We start from the raw sequence: 19,813 nt of genomic DNA on the forward strand, positions 1-19,813 counted from the left end.
GTTGTCAGTGCAACAGGTAACTATTTGATTATTGACAATAGTATTGATACGCTTTTGAACTTACTCCACTTGGGCTCTAAACTCAACCTGTGTAAGTTTTAGAAACTGCCAATTAAATTCCAGCCATTTGCTTCTGCTCATGTATTGGCCTAGTTTTTCAAGCATTTTCAGTTCTTTTTTTAAGAGGAACAGGGCTATCAGGCAAACGGCTCACCAGAGCACATGGAAATGTTAGCTTAATGACAACTGGTTTAATGCTATCTAATGTGGGGATAAGATTTGAAGCAGAAGCTCACTAAGCCCATTTTGTACAGATTAGTCAAGTGATTCATGTTCTCTGCTACTCCTACCTCTTCACAGGACCAAAACGTCTCTTTTGGGACCAGTCATTTTCCACATCCAACATGTCTCGTTAACCCTTTCTGCGTTTTCTTCTTTCCTTGAAAGCAATGAAGGGAATGCACAGCCCAACAATGTAGAAAAGTAACAGTGGCATCCTATAAAATCAATTTTTTCCCTTCTAGGATGTCAGTAGAAGCATAGCACCTGAGGTTGTGGGCCTTTTCATTGAGAAAACTGGAGGCTGGCTTCCAGGTGTACTTGGTTATCAGCAGCGTAAAACTGTAAACCTCTTTGCCACCACATCCAATTGGAAGGATAATCATCTCTGATGGCAGTTTAGTAATGGAATATATTTTGCACCAGCCAGCAGGCTGTCACCATATTCTGTTTAATGCATCAGAAAACCTCTTTGTTCACAGTTTAAGACCAATTCTTGGTACGTTGACCATCCTTTCTTTTCCACATGGTCCTCTCTTGATCTCTCTTTTTACCGAAAGCTCCTATCTATGTGCATGACAATTTACTTGGTCACATGTAAAGTTCCAACAGAGTAGAGTGAGAGTTCCCAAAGGCAAAAGGCTTCATACGCCTGGCTGGATCCCTTGATACTTTCCTCACACTTCTGTACCACTTCCAGGAATCTACCAGGCCCCAGGAGGGATCTACTGCCCCATTAACTTCTCTTCATGGATCCCTCTAGGGCTTTTCTCCACAATAAGCTTCAATTAAAAAATGAGACATGTTTTCACTCATATTCACTTGCTGTTGTACCAGTCCAGACTGGCAAAATCTAAGAGGCATAGGAAGGAAAGCAAGCCTGTGGGCAAGCACATACTGGGTGCTGCAGAGAGGAAAAGATGTGATGGCTGAGAGGTGTGGTGCTCCTGTTAAGTCACAGGCAGGATACCATTTCCATGAACGGTGTATCAGTAGGTGTTTTAGAAATGTCTCACTCAAGTCAGAATCCAGCCTCAAGTGCTGCTTGTATACAGTCAACATGATTAGATCCATAAATGTGGAAAGGAAGCAAGACATCTTGGCAAAGTATTAGCAGCTGTTTGAAAGGGTAGAAAGAAGAGGTCCTCGGCTCCACTGTCTCTCCAGAGCTGATTTTTTTCTTAAAAATCCCATTCCCTTTCCTTGTTAACCATGTGGTGTGTGTCACAATCTGATTATACTAATTTCTATCAACATAACCTTCCACAACACAGACCTGTGCAAATTACGTTATGAGAAGCTGTAGTTCATTTCCATTTCAGTGGAGCTTGTTAAACAAGCAAAATTATTTTGTAGCAAAGGGAAAAACAATTTAGTGGAATGCAGTCCTAGCATAGGAAGTACATAATATCGTATTTGGGTTGAAACTTTTTCTGTCAAAAATGTCATAACCCTGTAAGAAAGAGAATTAAAATCCCGTTATTTTAATTTACATCTAGCCACGAGATAAGTAAAGTTATCATTGAAATTCTAATTAAATAGGATGATTGACTAAGGTAGGACATCAAAGAAGAGAAGTGAATATGATAAGTCAAAGTCTTATTAATTAGTCCGCATGGAAGAAATTCCAGGGACGTCAAGCTGAGGCTGCTGCAAGGAGAAAAAAAGCAGACAAGAAAATGTGTGTTTCTTTGAAGTTAGGAACTGAGATAGTGATGGAGGTAATTGTGTCTGACTGGATCCAGTAATGAAGAGCCGTAAATCAGACCTAGGAATCGGAGGAAAGATTCTAGTAACGAATGTGGCTGCCCCCCTGCTGCGAAGAAACAGAATGCAGAGCTGACTAATTGACCCAGTCTATCTCCCAGTAGCTCTCTGTTATTATTTATTAATTTTTAATTTCTGAATTATTTACGTTCTGGGAAATTATTTTTGACAGCCTGTTAGGCGTGCCAAAGTTAATGGAGGATGAAAGGACCGGTACTAGAATTAGCAGGGATGTAGTCACAGGCTACTGAATTTAATGATTTTGGAAGGGAAAATTGATTTCACACAGTGTGTCACTTTATACTACTTTAGGGATACACCAGTTATTTGATTAATTGAGGAATAACCAACTCAAAGTATATTTGAAGTGTAAATGAATCACAGTGCTCAGCTGTTTATTTTTCCCCTTTTCTGATGAGAACACTAAGTTTGCCTAAAGTTGCCGATTAAAACCAATACAGGTAGGTCCCATACTCACACCTGCTTATTTTCTCCTGCCTTAAAGGAAAAAAAAGACTTTCACCATCTGGAGGAGACATGCAATCCTCCATCTCACTTGGGAAAGAGTTCATCCTTCCTATACAACACCTAATTAAACAGGCTTTGTGTGCACTCCCCCTCCCCTGTGGAAAGTGTTTAAGACAGAGGAAGGTACTGAGCCCGTGGGCAGCACAAGCAGCTGAGATGTGAATTCTTCATGGTGACAGCTCACGTTTGCTTTTCATCAGCCCCCAGGCTGAAGTCAGGGTCCCTGGCCTGCAACATCCCCTGTGTCAGTTCTCCTGGTGCAGCTGTGATAAGCTATGATAAGAAGGGCTATGCATCTTCCACACAGAGCAATGGAAAAATAAAGGGGCTCTGCACAGCTCTTCCAGGCTGTGAAAACTGCATTTCACCCTTTGTGCCAAATAAAGCTAAACCCTGTCTGCTTCTCACATCTAAGCCTTCTGACCATCCAGGCAACAAGGACACAGAGGCAATCTTTCCCCAGCAGTGTGTACTATGCTGTAGGCATCTCACATCTCTGGGAAGACTCACACTGGAAATGTCTCCAGAGCTGCTTGGGATCATCACCTCACACTGCTCCTTCCCCCAAGAGCAGCCACCCAAGGCGAGGGGCACGGCCGAATTTTCCCTGCCTTAGAGGGAGGATGTGCCTGTGCCCAGGATCAAAGGGGAAAAGCATTCTCACTGCCAGTTTCCTGTGGCAGACTTAGGTCAATCACTTAATTAAGGGCAGCGTAATCAGCCATGTGGGCACTGGTGGTGGTGACCATGATTTTGGAGATCTTTAATGTATGTCTGCAGGTCACTCAGTGTTACCTCCCAAATACCTTAATAATCTAGTTCCCTAAATACTAGCCCTAAGTGGTTTAAGTCCAGCCTTCCCTGTTCTAAAAGAAATGTAATTGATGTTACTATTTAATAAAATTTTAGGTACTCTGTAAAGAGAATTAAAGTACAATTCTTTATCTGTGCAAGTTTTGGGAGAGTAGTGAACACCAAATACTAGCTGCCCTGTGTAGCTGCCCCTTTCCACGAGAAATTATTCAAAACCATCCATAAATTGACATGGGATCCATAAATTGACATGGATCCCATGAACAGGTAAGAAAGGTATAGGATAGATTCTATTTCTATCTAAGTCTAATAAACAATAAAACTCCTTTGAATTGACTGAGACCAAACCACTGAGTGAGAGGTTAAGCATCAGAGTGATCTGGAATTTTGGACATTTTTCTGTTGCTTTGTTCTTTAAAATAGGTAGAGCTACCTACTATGGCAAATGTTGACTATAAGGGATGAGGGGGAGAGATAAAGAATGAAGAAAGGTCAATAATGCATTAAGGTACCTTCTAAAAAAATGATATTTGTCCTAATGATTTAAAGATATATTAACAGTACAGGAAGGTTTTGCTGCTTAAGTTCTCTGAGGAGTTTATAATTCATACAAACATCTCCCAGTTTTTTCTTCTGAGCACTTCAGGAGTACTAGGAACATTTCTCCATGATGTTTTACCAAGTCAAACATGCAATAGAAGCCTGTTTTTCTCAGTTACCTTTTGGATTATACCAGTGAAAATTAGCTGTGCAAGGAGCATCAACTACAACAGGCTGCTGAAGGAGGTGTGACCTGTGGCCTCTGCTTGGCTCTGGGGATTTGTACTTTATCAATTTTTTCAGCATGTGAGACTGGACTGGCTGCTAGACAACAAAAGCCTGATGCAAAGACTATTTTTTCTGGATCTCCTGAATCTGTGAGATATCTTTGGGTTTTGGGGCTTTTCTTGTGATTATTGTTAAAACTTCCTAAAGGAGGAACACTGTGTATAGTGTTGACAAAACAATATGAAATATGATTTTTGAGATTGCATGTTTTGTTAGTATCAATGAAAGCACACTCACTGCCGTGGAATTCAGAAGAGGTCAACTCACCAGCAGCAGAATTGACTGCCCCAAACTACATAGAAAATGTGACCTAAATACAATAGCTTAAGGAACAGCAATTCATATCTTCAAATATTAGAGAACAATTAGGCAATTTATGCTACTTGAAGATTTACTTTACAGTTTCAAAATGCTCAATGGAGAAACAAATACCTTACACAGTACATGCAGAAATTAACCCTAAAATATTTACATTCAACAAATGCAGCTTCTTTTGAAGAAGATGATTTAGCGTGCTCTGCTGTTCTATAGTGGAATGAATCCATCATAGAATTGGCTTCTCCCTGTTTCAATATTAAAACAAAAGGGATATGCTGGCAGTGCAGCACCCTGGGAATTCAGCTCAGAAGTCCAATTAACAACAACTAATTCCCCATACTGCCTATTTACCCCTAAGGTTTGGCTAGATATAATAAGTCATGCATTTTGCATTTAAGCTTTTAATGCCCAGAGGATAACAAAAATCTATCCCGATCACTTTTTATTTTCATCATATGAAGAGAGAAGAAAGCATCATTCCTTCCTTCTTCAGTTAAGTGCATCCATATCTTTATGCTAAGTCTATGAATGAGCTGCCTCCTATCTTCTCCCTGTGTCTCCTTTCCCTACTTCTCCATAAGTGCCTTCATTCTTCAAGAAGACATGAAGGTAAAAATCCCTTTGGATGTGTGTTCTGAATAGCTAGTTACATGTAAAATCATTCACCTTCAAACAATGATCTACTGCACATTCACTGGACCAAGTCTCCTGCCCTTTAGACTGTCATGCTGTATTTATTGTATGCAGCCTACACTCCCCTCACACCAGATTTCACTGGAGGAGCTATCAAGGCACTGCCCAGCTGTGAACATATTTTAAAAGCTAAAACTGTAATGTACTGTAAATGGTAATGGCCAGGCTATAACATGCTAAAGATTAGGCAAATACTTCCAATAATTAGAATGATCTTCTGCAACTCAATTTTGCTTACAGTGTAAGTCAGATTAAACCAAATTCTCCAAAGGTAAAAGCCCAGAACAATTCTACACACTTTAGATGCAAAAGGGAAAGAAGCAGAGGGAAAGCAAGCAAGTAAATATGTGCACATGGGGCTTTGGATATTCCTTGCTAGGTACAATCTTAACTGTACATTAATAATTAGGGACACATTAAAATATGTATCTGTCCAGATACATTTTTATTGGTATTCAGCAAGAAACAATTAAGGCCTAGAGGTACCCATAAACCTCTGTATTTATGAGGTTTTGTAACACAGAAATAATGCAAATTCACCTCAATTGAAGGAAAATTGGAAGAAAAATTAAATGGCTTGAGAAGCAAACAATGTAGCATATTAAATCATAAAGCATCACACTGACAGAACACAAGATGTGACACTAGGCTGAAAGAAATGCCTGGACCAATGTTAGGTAGCCATGCCTGCAGAGCAGCAGGTTACTATACAAAAAGCTGCCTACAAAATATTTCTGCAACACTGTACTTTGCTGTGCATCACAAAAAAACCCAGAAGATATTATTTTTTCATGAAGCTGTGATGAACTTGGCTTATGCTTGGCATCAGACTGGCTGCTCCTTCCGGTGGCTTCCGAGTTGCATATTTGCAGATTTAAGGCCAGACTTTCAGAGGGGCTCACAGCCAGATTTCTAAGCACTTGGCTGCCAAGCTGCAAGCCTGGCTTCTCACAGGTCCAGGAATCAGAATGACTCAATGGAAACCAATCTCCTATGAAAATCCCAGACTAACTGGCTGATCAGCAGATATGCCTGTGACAGAAGCTGAGACAGCTGAATGCAGTATTTCTGACACTGTTAGATGTGAATTTTAGTACCTGTCTGCACAGAGATGGCAGGTGCCAAGAAGGGCCTGCTCTGAACTTCTGAATGAAGTGCTGGCTTCATCTTCTTCTTGTGCAGATTTTCTGATTGCTGTGCACCCTCTTCCCTGTGAGCAGCAAAAAGAGCAGAAGTTGAACAGGCTGATCCCAAATAGGGCTCTGTGGAGGGCAACACAACATCCCCGTTTTTGTAACACCCCATGGTCAAACCTCCTGCTTGCTGGGAAGCGGAGGACAGCAGCGCTAATGATTCTCTCCCTTCTAAGGCAGCTAGATTTTAAGTGCTTTGAGGAGATTGAAGACAAGCATTAAATTTTGATTAAAGGGACACTGCCAATTTACATTAATCTTAGAATTTAGGATTTATAACAGGCAGGCAAAGGTGGAGGAGAGTTGGCTGTAAATATTTCTTTGCAGCAGGATGAAGACCTTATCTGCTGAGAACAGAGGTCATCAAAATTAACTGGAATAGAAAACTAACAAGGTACACTTTAGTTTTGCTGCTGAGGGAGAAAGAATGTAGATGGGGAGATACCATGTAGCTTCCCAAATGTAACAGTGCACCAGTTAAATTTTGTGTGTGAAAAGCTTGCTTGGTTGTTGCTTAATGTGGTTTTCACAGTGATAAAAAGCCACACTTATGTCCTATTTGAAAGAACTGACAAAAGAGTAGCGTGACAGGAAAGGTTAGTACAGGTGAGCTGGCACATGAACTAAATGCCTTTCTCTGCTTTTCCTTTATAGTGACTGCTTGGAAATGGTGAAGCTATCTAGTGTTAAATGTGTGGTTTACTGCAGCTGATGAGAGAGTAGCTAATTACTTTCAAAAATCAGAGATATTTTCTGCAAATCATTTTGCCTATAATGAGATCCAAATCTGAACAAAGTTTTTCAAGGGAATACTCCCTTTTCAAGGGAGTAGCCTAAAAGGCAGCAACTCACTGTAACTTCAATGTACACTAGCCTTATAGAAAGAATATTATCCAGAAATGCTCATTCTCAGAGTAACTATGGAAATGTGAATCCAGGTCCCCATCTGATAAAAAACAGCTCCCTGGACAGAGATACGTTGATTTATAATAGCCACAGCTCTGACCCCACATCCCAATGGAAATAGCTTCAGCCACAGAAATCTTCTGCAAAAAAGATCAGTTTGGTCTTGTCTCAACCAAAAGCTGGGGGTTTGCTGCAGAGTTCTCTGCTATCTTGGCAATATCCAATTGAACAAGCCTTTAAAAGGAACAGGCAAAATAAATCTGAGGGAAAAGTAACAATGACCCTGATTTTCTTTTAGCTCTTCATAAAGTACAAAAAAACTGAAACAGACCTCAGATAACAGGACTTAGGCTTCAAATGCATTTTGAGTGCAATAACACTACCCCCTCCCAGGGTCCATGCAGCAGATGAGAGGTGATTTCCAAAGCTGTAGCATTAAGTATATAGGAGATGTAAGAGGAAGGATGAAATAAGGCCATGCTACTGCTCCAGAGATGGTAGAGTGCAGAAGAGTGCTTGAACACAAATTGAAAACTACTTGTTAAACAAGGTTAATTTGTTCTCCTTCCAGAGCATAAAATGGCTTCAAACACTTCTAAACTAGGTCATTTGACTGCTCAAGAAATACATGGTGCTAGCAGCTGTCTTTAGCAACAAGTTTATTGGAGAGTTTGATTGCATCCCAAAAGCATGCTAGATATTTCTGACCATATCAAAGAAAACTCAACTATGTTATCAAGGCACACTAATGAGGTGGTTTGTTTAATTGAAATACTTTAAGTTTCCATGTAGTACAGCATGAAAAAATCATTATTTTCATTAGATGAGCTACTCGTTAGCTGAAAATCTAAGTTACAAAATATCACAGTGTGAGATAATAAATATATTGTAAAACACATTAAATCCAGGTTATTAAAAAGAAGTTCTATTTAAAATATAGAGCCATGTAACTTGGGCATGCTTCCTTGTACTAGGAATCAGGTTTGGTTCTTTGAAAAAAATAGCCAAACCCAAAGGACCTCACCACACTTTCACTGAAATCACTGTCAAAACTCTGACCTATTTTAGCCTGGATAAATTACTTCATTATTTTGTGTCACAATTCTGCACTAATGGGGTTTGTGTGCAGGAGCTGGAAGTTCCAAGGCTCATTGAAAGACCCCTCGTTTTAGCCATTGCTGCTCTGTTTAATGCAATCATTGATAGCAAGTCTGGAAGCACTTTATAGCTTGAAATTTTAGGGGCAAATATTTACCTAAAAGTCTAAGACATGGAGGATTTGTGAACTTCATGTAAAAACATGCATCTCCATGGGGTATCTCACATGTGTTTGTGGAGCAGGAGTTGAAGAGTTGTACTGGTCTCATCAAGAGGGTGCAATTTGAATCCATGATGAGATTGGGGATATAAAGGGGAAAAAATGGCTGGAAGGGTTCTATAGAGCCCATCTAGTCCAATCCCTCTGCTCAAAGCTGGGTCAGCTGGAGCACTTTGCAAAAAGCTGCGTGGAGTTGGGTTTGGAATACCTCCAGAAATGGTGATTCCACAACTTCTCTGAGCAACCTGTTCCTGTGATTGACCACTTTCATAGTAAATATGTTTTATTTTAAGTATAAATTGGATTTACCGTATTTCAGTACTTGTATTTCAGGTTTTGGGTTCTTTATTCTCCCTCACTCAGTATTTCTACAGATTGGGAAGATTCCCCTTGAGCCTTCTCTTCTTAATGAGCTCAGGGTCCTACTGAGAGTTCTTCCTCATCATGTGCATTTAAACACTGACTTGAGATGAGGACAAAATTGTATTTTGGTTATCAATTCACAGCTGGGCTTGGTCCATATAAAAAAAAGACTAAAGTAAGACTCTGGTTCAAGTATTGTTTTATGTAATTCTACAATGGGGTCAAGTTTTATCCTTCGTCCCTGCACACCCCATGCCACCCCCTGTCTTTTCTGTGTCTTAGACTAATGAGGTCATGATGTCCTCAATTCTCAGAGCAATGGTTCCTTCCTAACTTATTGCTACACATTTGCCAAGGGATCTTCTCTCTTATCTTGCTCGTGCTATTCCTCTCTTTCCTCCCCTGCTGAGAGATTAGTCCACCAGCCCTGGGAAAGTGTCCCCACAGCCTTACTCTGTCACTAATCCAGCCAGCACAGGTCACCAGGGCTGTGCAGAGACAGCCACAAGATTTAGAAGCCACATCTTAATTCCCGAGGAGTCCTGGGCATGCATTCAGGCTGCCTCCACATGTTGGCAGCCAGGGATGTTGACACATCTTCACAGCTATTGCTCTCCCTGTCAGCTATAGTCAAGTCAGTGACACTGAATGGTGCCACCAGGAGCACATGGGCATGGAGGAGATACAGCAGGAGTGCTGAAAGATCCCCTTAGCCAGCGAGCCAGCCAGAGATTCAGGAGAGGGTACAGATTACAGATGGCACAGTAATCTCAAAACTGGCCAAATCTGGAGCCTAAGCAATACTTATATGGAGATGAGCATGCATTAAAGGCTGCCAATGTGACAGCAGAGAGGGCCAATATTTCAGCTTGCCCAGGAATGGGCATGCTGCCCTCATAGAGCCACCTGCTGAGATCAGTCATGCCAGAAATGCAAGTAATCCTGGTAAGGCAGGTGCCTGGGGGGATCAAATCCTCAGTCAAAACCAAAGGAAAAAAAAAAGGGCAAAACCCTGAGCCCCAGGCCACCTTCATACACCTGGCAAGAGCCCCTCTGCAGCCAGCCTGCAGACTGTAAACTCCGGAGGCTGGAGTGCAAAGGATGAGAGCTGCACCTCATGCTCCTGCCTCTTCACTCAGTTATGAAAACAGACCTTTTTCTTCTTCCACAGAAACAAAGTTGCACATTTTAGAGTTATCTCTTGCTCTTCTCATTTTCTGTGGGTTTTGTTAAACATTTTTAGAAGTCTTTCCTTTTTTTACCTGCTGGGGCCAATAGGGATGTGGCTTGCAGATTAGTACAACTGTTAGCTTCCTTTAATAGGGCTTTTCTTATCCTATTTAAGTAGAATAAAGAAGCTTCATTTGTTAGCTTAAAAAAAAATCAAGACCTTAATTCTTGATTATTGCTCCCCAGTGGACCCAGTTGGAATTCTCTCATCATCACTGATCAAGTCTGGACTTTTTTTGTTTGCTATTCAATTTCATTTGCTTTCATCCCTTCAAAGCACTAGCAGGCTTTCAGCCCTGCTGAAACATAGGATGGGGCTTTAAGTACATTGCAGTGAAATCCCTGTAGCAATGGAAAACTGATGCATAGCATTTAGCTATGTACCATCCCTTCCATAAAACCTGGAATTTTTTAATATTAAGAATTATTTAATGTAATTTACATTATATTAAAATTAACCTGCTGACTCCTTTAATCATAACAATTAATATTCCATTTGTCTCTTCGCATTATTTATTTGATGCAGAGAGACTGCCAGTCAATTCCTCTGATTTCAGACCTGGGAAAATTTTTATCTCACAGCAGCGTAAAAATCTTTCTGGTTACTAAGCTGCAGTAGATCACCATCTGGATCCATTGCTATAATAATACACATTGAATGTTTTTCATGTCATGGATAAACTTGCTCTGATGTTTTATAAATGTTGGGTTTTTTTTTTTTTTACAGATACCAAGATGAGTTTGCAAGGAAGATCAGCACAGAGAGCAAGTCTGCAAAACAGTTTTCCAGTTAGGATACAGGCCATCTAAGCCCCTTCTCCAGTTTTTTGTGCCTATCATTTCCTAAGTGAGGAGATACCACAGCAGTTTTTGAGTAAAATCTTCCTTAGATCTGCTCTGTGAGTGCTCCTTGAGGATGAATGTTGCCAAAGCTGTTAGCCCTTGCACATGGGAAAAGCTGTTTTGATAAACTGATTGAGTGTAAGCCACTGCTGGGCCATTCCAGGTAAGACCAATGCAAAGCCTATCTACCTGTTATCATTTTTGTTCTTCAGGGTCCCTGTAATTTTCTGTATGGGCAAGTCCCAGTTTCCAGAGAGAGTCTGAGTAAGACAGAAGTGCTCTATCTGCTCAGCCTCTGATGCTTTGCAGCTTAGTTTTTGTGCTGAGGGTTCTCATCTGTGCTTTTAGGTTTCTCCCAGGTGTTTCAAGACTTATGTGCCCGAAGGAAGTCATCATTAAAGATGTTTACCTGACAGAAACAATACATGTTCCTTCAACCACAGCTGGCAGAGAGAAGGAGACACTGCTGAAGACTTGCAGGCAGGAGTGTGCCCAGCAGAGAGCCCTTTGCCCAAGAGCAAACAGGCACACTGCTCTGTGTAGTGAGCGTTGGCACACGGCTCCACCTCAGCCCAGCTGATACCACCCAAATGCCCCAGAGTTTCAGTGCTCCAGGTCTGCAGTCAGCCTGTGGTTCCTCCTTGGAGGGCTGGACTGTGGGAAAAGAGCTCCCTTGCACCTTGCCAGAGCATGGGAACAGCTGCAATTCGAAACATATAAATACTTTTTTACCCCAAGCAGTTTCCAATTAATGTGCAGATGGAAACCACATAGATGGTCTGTGGGAGAGAATCCTTGCTTGGCAAAAGATGGATTATTGCTTTTATGAAATGCCATAAGAGCTCTAGGAGCAGAGGGCTTTGTTTTTTAAGATCCCAGCTCCCCATTCAGGGTGCTGAGATTTACACTGAAGGACTAGTGTTTCTGGAATGTAAGCCAGTCATTTTATGGATCTGGGATGCAGAAGATAGTTAAGAAAATACAACTTCTGTAAAAATTACACCATTTTGTATACAAGGGAGGAAGAAGTAAATTGGGCTGGGGGAAGCCTGTCATAGCTTAGGGTCACTGGCAGAAGAGGACCTTGAAACATCAGTGGGCACCTATCAAAATAGTGGGAAAATGAAGAAAGCCCAGAGAAGTGAATCTTCTCCAACTCTTATCTAGAATCAGCATCCAAAATAGGTGGAATTTTCTTGCTAATTCATCTTCAAATCATCACAGCTTTATCCAGAACACATAATTTTTCACTCTTAAATTCCACAATGAAGATGAAATCACAGTGGGACACTTTCACCTCAAAAAAATGTTAGGTCATATCGTTTACCAATATGAATCCCCTGCCATCCTTTATATAGCTGAAAGTGCTACACACCTGTGAACATTTTTTTGTTTGAAAGGAAAAGAGGAGATGGAGGATTCTAGTTTCAGGCTTTAGACCTAAACAGTTTAGATTTGATTTTTTTTTCCTCAAATTTCCCTTTATGTAAAACAAAACCAAATTTAATCTTTGCTTGTCCGTTCTGCTTTTTCAGATGATTACCTCCATGTAATTACTTTGCAAATAATTTTGATGTTTGTATTTGTAAGCCTTTAGAGCTCTTCAGATGATAAAGTAGTAGAAAAATACAGGACATAATAATCTGTTCTGTCTTCTTTTTGCTAGCATCACTATAACTCATTCTGTTCCTCTACATTTTTCCACAAATACTGCCAAAGAAGGAATGATGCTGCAAAGGAATCACTCTACCAGAAAGTGGTTTTAAAGTCAAGAGGCACATTTTCTTCTGAGTTCTTTTTTTTAGGTAAATGCATCGTCATTCTAGTTTCCAAGCATGACTAGTATAGCTAATGGCCCTTTCATCCACTGACATTTGAGCTGATTAGGTCAGGGGGAAAGTGAAGGGCCTTTGCCATAATGCATGTGGAACACATTGTACATGGAGCCCTCCAAGCAGCTTCTACCTGGCATCACCATGTCCCAGATGGATTATTTTGGGTTATTGTAACAGGTTGGTCATTAGTTGGGTTATTAATATAACAGGCTCTCCGTAAGCATTTCCCAGGGAAGGATTTTGCCTTCATGTATGGAACCTAAAAATAATGCATTAACAAATACATCAAAAAGCAAAATTATAAGCTTTGTTTGGAACTGAACATATGGGCTTTTAAAAATAGTGATTTTTTGTGGAGATAAAACTCTATGCTGAATTTTGTTGTTATTAACTGCAGTTTTAGATTTTTTTCTGCAGATGTATCCATTCTCAATAGAGGGCAGTAAAGGATGAAAATGTAACTCGGCCTATTCACTTTGTTGTGTTCGGATCAATTCTCTAATATTCTTTTAACTGGCTTTAAAATGGACCCTTTCATCTTGAAAAAGAAGGAAGCAAGAGTGTTGGCCATATGGGAGACACTTTGCCAACACCCAGATGTTTGCATCCTTCTGTACAATTTACTCAATCAATGCAACATCAAGTTGTGCTGGGTGGATGGGAGAGTGAAAGCATGGGAAGAAGGGAATAGGCCTGTCCTTGTAGGGGAAAGTCACTAGTCCTGTGCCTTCACAAGGGAAAAATCCTGTCATTGCTCCATGCCTGCAGTCTATTAGCTCATAGTAACCCTGGGAAACAATGCTCAATTCTCTCAGTGAAAACACGTGAAAAGGTAGAAACTTCCCATGCACATGTCAGTATATAATTATTCTGCCAGAAACAGTAGCAGGCTTAACTACCCAGAGGTTTTCCCTACAGCTGGTGAGCTGGGCTGGCTTCAGCCCCAGCTGTGCAAGCCAGGTACCCCAGATGGGTGCTCGAAGGAGGTGGCACTGTCCCTCACAAGCAGGGCGGGAGACAGAGTGGCCTTGACAGAGTGGCTGCTGTGCTCAGGGCACGGAGAGAAAGTCTTGAGATGGGGCTGCGAAAGGAAGCCAAAGCCTGATGGAAGGAAGAGCTGGGACATCTAGGAGCTGGGCACAGCCAAGGTGGGAAAGGGCACAGTGGAGCAATAGTAGGGCAGAGTTCTGAGCAGCCCTTTGGATGTCTTGAAGTCTAGACTGAATTACCATAATGAAGACTCTGCCTTTTGCTTGAATCCACAAGCACCTTTGTGGGGTGTCCTTGGCAGAAGTTTGGCTGTCTTGGAAACATGGCTGGGACTACATATATGCTTAGTTGATTTATGATGCATATCACAATAGCCTAATCTAGTTCCAAGGGTTAAGAATAGCACAGTCCCTTCCACAACATTCACTGTGAAAAGGAATGAGTCTACCTTTTTGCACCTGCCAATCATAGATATGTTTACCATCCCAATGCCCTCTTCTCCATTTCACATCTTGTTCCCTCATATTCATTCTCTGCCTTGCAGAGCCGTTCCCACCACTGCTGTCTCAGATCTGCTGCTTCTCTTAGTTCTGATACATGCAGCTCCAGTGCTGACAGCACATTATTCTCTCTGTACTATCATGTCATGCCTGATCTATCACCCCTGACCGTCCACCTCTACTAGATCCCCATCATCCACACTTCTTCCCAGGTCTTTTTAATCAGCAATGGTAATTAAAGCTTGCCAGAGATCAGGTAAATTACTGCATATTATAGCTCTCTGACCATTTTTCTTGTTCCAGTGCAGAACAGCAGACAGTGCCTGAGGTAGCCCACAGTGAGACCACAGTAAAAGCTGTGTATTCAGGTTTATCCTCCTCAGTCTTTACAGAGAAATGTAGCAAGTCGACTCCAGTTGACAGCAAAAAGCAAGAGAAGGACAGGAAAGAGGAGTCTGCTGGGAATTTGAATGGGGCAGTTCAAAGAATTTGAGATTTTGAGGGAAAGGTCTTTTTGGTTCAGAACATGTTACAAAGAAGTCACAAATGTTGGATCAGAACTCAGTTTAGAGGCAGATTGTGAAAACACATAAGAAAGAGAGGGAAAGAGTTGCCTCAAAAGGATGAGGAAGAGGATGCCTGTATAGATGATCTTCCAGTGGAATCTGACAGCAATATAATGTGGGATAGAGAGCAAGTCCAAATCTCTCACAGCAGTAACCAGAGCTGGGCATCTTTCCATAAAAGGCAAACAAACACATAAACAGAAAGGCAAAGCCACAACTCAGTGAATCATTTTGGACAGGTATTTGCTTGCATCAGCCAGAATTCTACTGGTGCTCCTTTTCCATTATATCCTATGTACCAAGCTTAAATGGGCTGCACTTTGAAAGGAGAAAAATGACAATCTTTTCCTAAATAGCTCACTTTCCTGTGAATGCCAATATGAAGATGGCCAGAAGGTTCACTAGAGAGAGAAGCTAGATGCTGCTGTCTTCCCAGTCCCTGGTGGCTGAGCTCCTCTGCCTTATAGCTAGCCTGCTGCAGCAGCTCTGTTCAAAGCTGAAGAAGTCCCACTGGTGATGCTGGCACATTTGGGCCCCAGCGATGGGAGCTGCAGATGCATCAGCACAGCCGGCTCAACAGCACATTTTCCCAGGAGGTGCTGAGACTGCTTGGGACAGTAAATAATTAGCTTTTCTGCCTTTGGCTATAGAAATGATTATGAATTTTTAAGCAATGAGAGTGATTGAAGAAACTTCTGTTTGCTTTCTCTTAGTTGTGTTGCACAGTTTAGCTTCAAGAAGGAAAATACCCTCAGAGGAGCTGACAGACAGGTGGGAAAATATAAAGATGCTAAGAAATCAGAAGAAATTCAGTGAGCATTAAAAGCTGGGGGAGAATGTCCTGATAAAGGGGGATGACGTTCATAACAAAGGAATTATCTTTCTTATTCAGTCCTTCCTTTATCTGATAACAGGCTATTCCCTGAGAAAGCTGACTCCTGGGAAGTTAGTTTCAAGCTGAACATGAAAGTTCATTTTTTGGCAGAAGTTACTTTCTCTTTAATTTATTTATTTTTGTAAATTTATCCTAGTCCTCTCTTTTTTTTTTTAATTAACAGAATGTTGAAAGATACTGTAGAGAGAAGTTGTCTCTTTTAGGACACATAGGATTTAATCTCAGAAGTATACTACCTCCCCAATGGCCTGCTCACGGCTGCCTGCTTATGCCTCCTCTGTTGATAGCAGTTCTGCCTCCAGGACTCTTGTCCTCTCTGGCAGACTGGCAGTAAGGGGTCCCCTGATGCCACATTTTGCAAGCTTGGCTCTTGATCAACCTACTTGGCATGGCAATGAACCTGGAGGTATTTCATGTTTTGCACACAATGCCTCACACTTGTTAACTTTATGTCTTGCCTTGTCAAGTGAAATCAATATTGATAATAATAAATCCATTAGCAATTAATTATAAATGAATTATCATTCCCTGAAAAATACAAGGTACAAAACACAGTAAGACATTTTCTAAAGGTTTCCTGTTAACCTCCTCTGCTGCATAAATGTTTTCTAATGGTTTTAAAACCCTTACTAAAGCATTCGGTTTTTTCAGCTGCTCCTCCACCTTGCCCTTGACCCACCAACTGGCTGGGTCAGAAGGCACCTTTCCCCAGCTGATTTTAATCCCACTGTTACTCAGGCACAGAAAACACCACATTCCTTCTGTTGTTGCAAAGAGGGCTACAAATCTGACCACACAATGGTGGTTGGTGCACACTGACAAGCCTGATATTGTAACACCACAGGAATGTGCATTGAAAACTTCCCAGGGTGGCACTGAGGGCTCAGAACAATTTGCCTGAGGTGTGATACCTACAACTTGCAACTGTATTATCCCACCATGGCACCATGAACCATTTTCCCTGCTGGAAAGACTGGATTGGTTGTGATTGCAGACTGGGGATTTCTTTAAAACCAGTGGGAGAAGCTGAATGAGGCTCCTCCAAATCCTTCAAGCAGGAGACCAAGATGTATTTTACATCTTGTGGAGGAACGTTAAGAGGATGGACAAAGAGGAGAGAATGGGAGCTTCTGCTAAACAGAGTAGCTGTATGGCTTTAAAAACTCTTCCCAGAAAAGCTGACACGGGGAAGACCTAATTTCTTTCTGTTGAAATGACACCAGCATGACTGGAGGTACCAGTTAGAAAAAGCAACTACACCCAGCTCAAGTCTTTTCCCCTCAAAGTCCTTCTTCATAAATTTATAAAGCTGGAAGTCTTGGAAAGAATCTCCTGCAGTCATTTTCTCTTATACCTTCCCATGAGTCAGAATAAGGTTTAACCACCCTGTAAGGTGTTGGTCAAATCATTCTTGAATAGGCCAATGAAAGGGCTCAATATCCAGACAAAACCTAGTTCCCATAGCTTCACTTATTTTTCTTGCAAATGATGTTGATGTTTTTTTTATCCTTCTCACAGTGGCCATGGAGAACAAATGATGGCTGTCCTCTTTAAAGCAATTGTTTACATATTGAAAAACTCATACGTTTTCAGCCATAGTCTTTTTCCTCTAGACTAAACAAACTCAGTTTCTTTAACATTTCCTCATCACTCATGTTTTATAAAGCTTTTATCATTCCTGTTGCTTTCTTCTGGACAGTCTCCAATTCATCTACATCCTTAACTCTGCTGGGCCCTGCCTGACAATCTGTTGCTAAGAAAAATGCCACACTTCTGAGTGAGATGCTAGAGATCTGTTTCCAGATTTAGCACTTTTCCATGGTAGATGTAAGCATTTTAGTTTCTGTTAGTACTAATAAATATATATATACATATATAATAAAACAAACAAAACAACACAAAGTCTCACATTCTTGAAGGCAATTTGTCCGTTTTGCACTTCAGTGGCTACTGTCTTTGTAAAACACTTATATGTGCTCCATGGTACTTTCTCCACCCAGCAGCATGGCTCCTGAGCCAGTCAGAGGCCTTGCAGTCAGCAACCCTTGTAGAAGAGCCTCTTACAAGGCAATGTAATTAAAGTCAGCATTCAAAGCGCTTCAAATAACCAAAAAACCTACCCACCCCCAAACAGAGACAAAATCAAAGAGCCTGTCATGGAATGAAACCCAGCAAGCCTGAAGGCATGAGCAACCAACCTAAAGAAATTGCATGCCAACAGAGGGAAATAAGGGAGGAACTAATGGCATCAACAGTTGAAAAACAAACAAATTCAGGAGACTTCAGAAAGGGAGTAACTGGGCTACCAAATTACATGTTTTGTAAGTATTTGGGATAAGGAGGAACATGTGTGGTTAGTGTGTTCAGACCATGGAAAGCATTGGGTGTTTCCTCCTTGGTGTCAGTCATGGCTACCAGCAAACACTTGTGTAGTTTTGAGAGATGCCACACTCACAGTCAAACCAGAAACATGCTATTGTCTTCTTGCTGAGCTTAGAAAAGGGACTGTGCACTCAAAAGCCCATCTGTTTTGTAGATCACTATGAGCTACAAACCTCATCACATCAACAACCTTAAGATGTTGTAGCTGCTATCATGGAGCTTGCAACTTTTGCTGGTAGCTTGTTTACTCAAGAGGAGCACACAACTCAAGAGCAGTCTCATTTCCAAAGATTTCTTTTTCTTCTGTGGGCTGACTGAAGTTGCACAAAGTTCTCAACAAAATTGTGAAATCAATATTGAGTAGACAGCTCATATCTGACTTGAACTCTATCAAAAACTTCTCCTTGACTTCCTCTTCCAGGAAAATTCATGGATCCCTGCACATAAATTCAGGGATATGTTCATTAAGCTAAGCAACAGTTTTATCACCCATACATTGGCTCCTTCTGTATTTCTAATAACTTTAGAAGAGAAATGCGAATTCCACGTCGTCTACATCACGAAGTTCTTTTAAATGGTAGAACTGGGACCAACTCATCCTAAGGGTGAAACCAACAATAAATAATTTGGTGCAATTGATTTAGCAAGCTTTCAGCCTGATGATGCTTATTTAACCAATGTGGATGAAAGCAAAATTTCCCCACAGCCCCTTCTAAACACCTCAACTAAGAAAATAAGCATAAGTGTGGTAAAGAGCATGTTGATACCCCAAGGGACCAGAGAAAGTGCAACAACAGAGTGCCTTATACAGAAGGGGGAGTGTTAAGCATGTTTAAACCAAACATTTCTTTCCCTTTCCTTTGGGACAAAACTATTTCCCATGGAAACTAAGGCTGTGCCCCTACATGTGTAGCCCGGGGAGAGATGCTTTGATGTGAAAGAGAATCCTGGTAAAGTACCGGATGCAGAAGCCAATGTGGAAATAGGAGGGACTTCAAGAAGCAGGAAAAAGCATTGTCCCAGAGGGGCTTCCATCACCCCCCCACAGGTCATCACTCAGACTGTCTGGCTAGCTTCCTCCTGACCGTCACTTTGCCATAAGGAAAGTCTTGTCTCAGACATGGGGCAAAAGTTTATAACTTTTCCTTTACTTTACACAGCAATGAATGTGAAATTTTACAGCATAATCTAGATATAAAAAACTAAAGTGAAAATGTCACAACTTATAAACCAAACACTACTTTTAAGTGTACCACACAAAACCTTGAGAAACCATGAGAACATCAGAAAAGTAGAAGTGCTGCAAATTTGATTTAGTCTAGGGAAAAGGGAGAGTGATTTAATTCTGTAAAATTTTAGGACTAATACAAAGAAATAAATATGAGAATTAGCATGAAACACTTACAAGTGTGTACACTCATATGCTTTTGGAGCTATATGGTCTATATGAAGGGAACCTGCACACATAGTGTGCAGATGATTTGCTTTAGGTCATTAGTCTCCAAGGCAGATTGTGTGGGGGATCTGCATGTAAACACTTGCATGGTATTGCAGGACTCACAGCCC

The 19,813-nt window shown here is 41.1% G+C and overlaps 1 long non-coding RNA gene across 1 annotated transcript in view; it reads right to left on the minus strand.

Moving 5' to 3' along the window:
- Positions 1–6,358: 6,358 nt before the first annotated feature.
- The window catches only part of LOC129046674 (uncharacterized), a 162,139-nt gene continuing 148,684 nt past the window's right edge, over positions 6,359–19,813 (minus strand). The window contains exon 4 of the long non-coding RNA XR_008508329.1: positions 6,359–6,436. This is a non-coding gene — a long non-coding RNA (uncharacterized LOC129046674). The remainder of the gene's footprint in view (positions 6,437–19,813) is intronic.

Source organism: Molothrus ater, chromosome 4, assembly GCF_012460135.2.
Source record: "Molothrus ater isolate BHLD 08-10-18 breed brown headed cowbird chromosome 4, BPBGC_Mater_1.1, whole genome shotgun sequence".
Lineage (NCBI taxonomy): Eukaryota > Metazoa > Chordata > Aves > Passeriformes > Icteridae > Molothrus > Molothrus ater.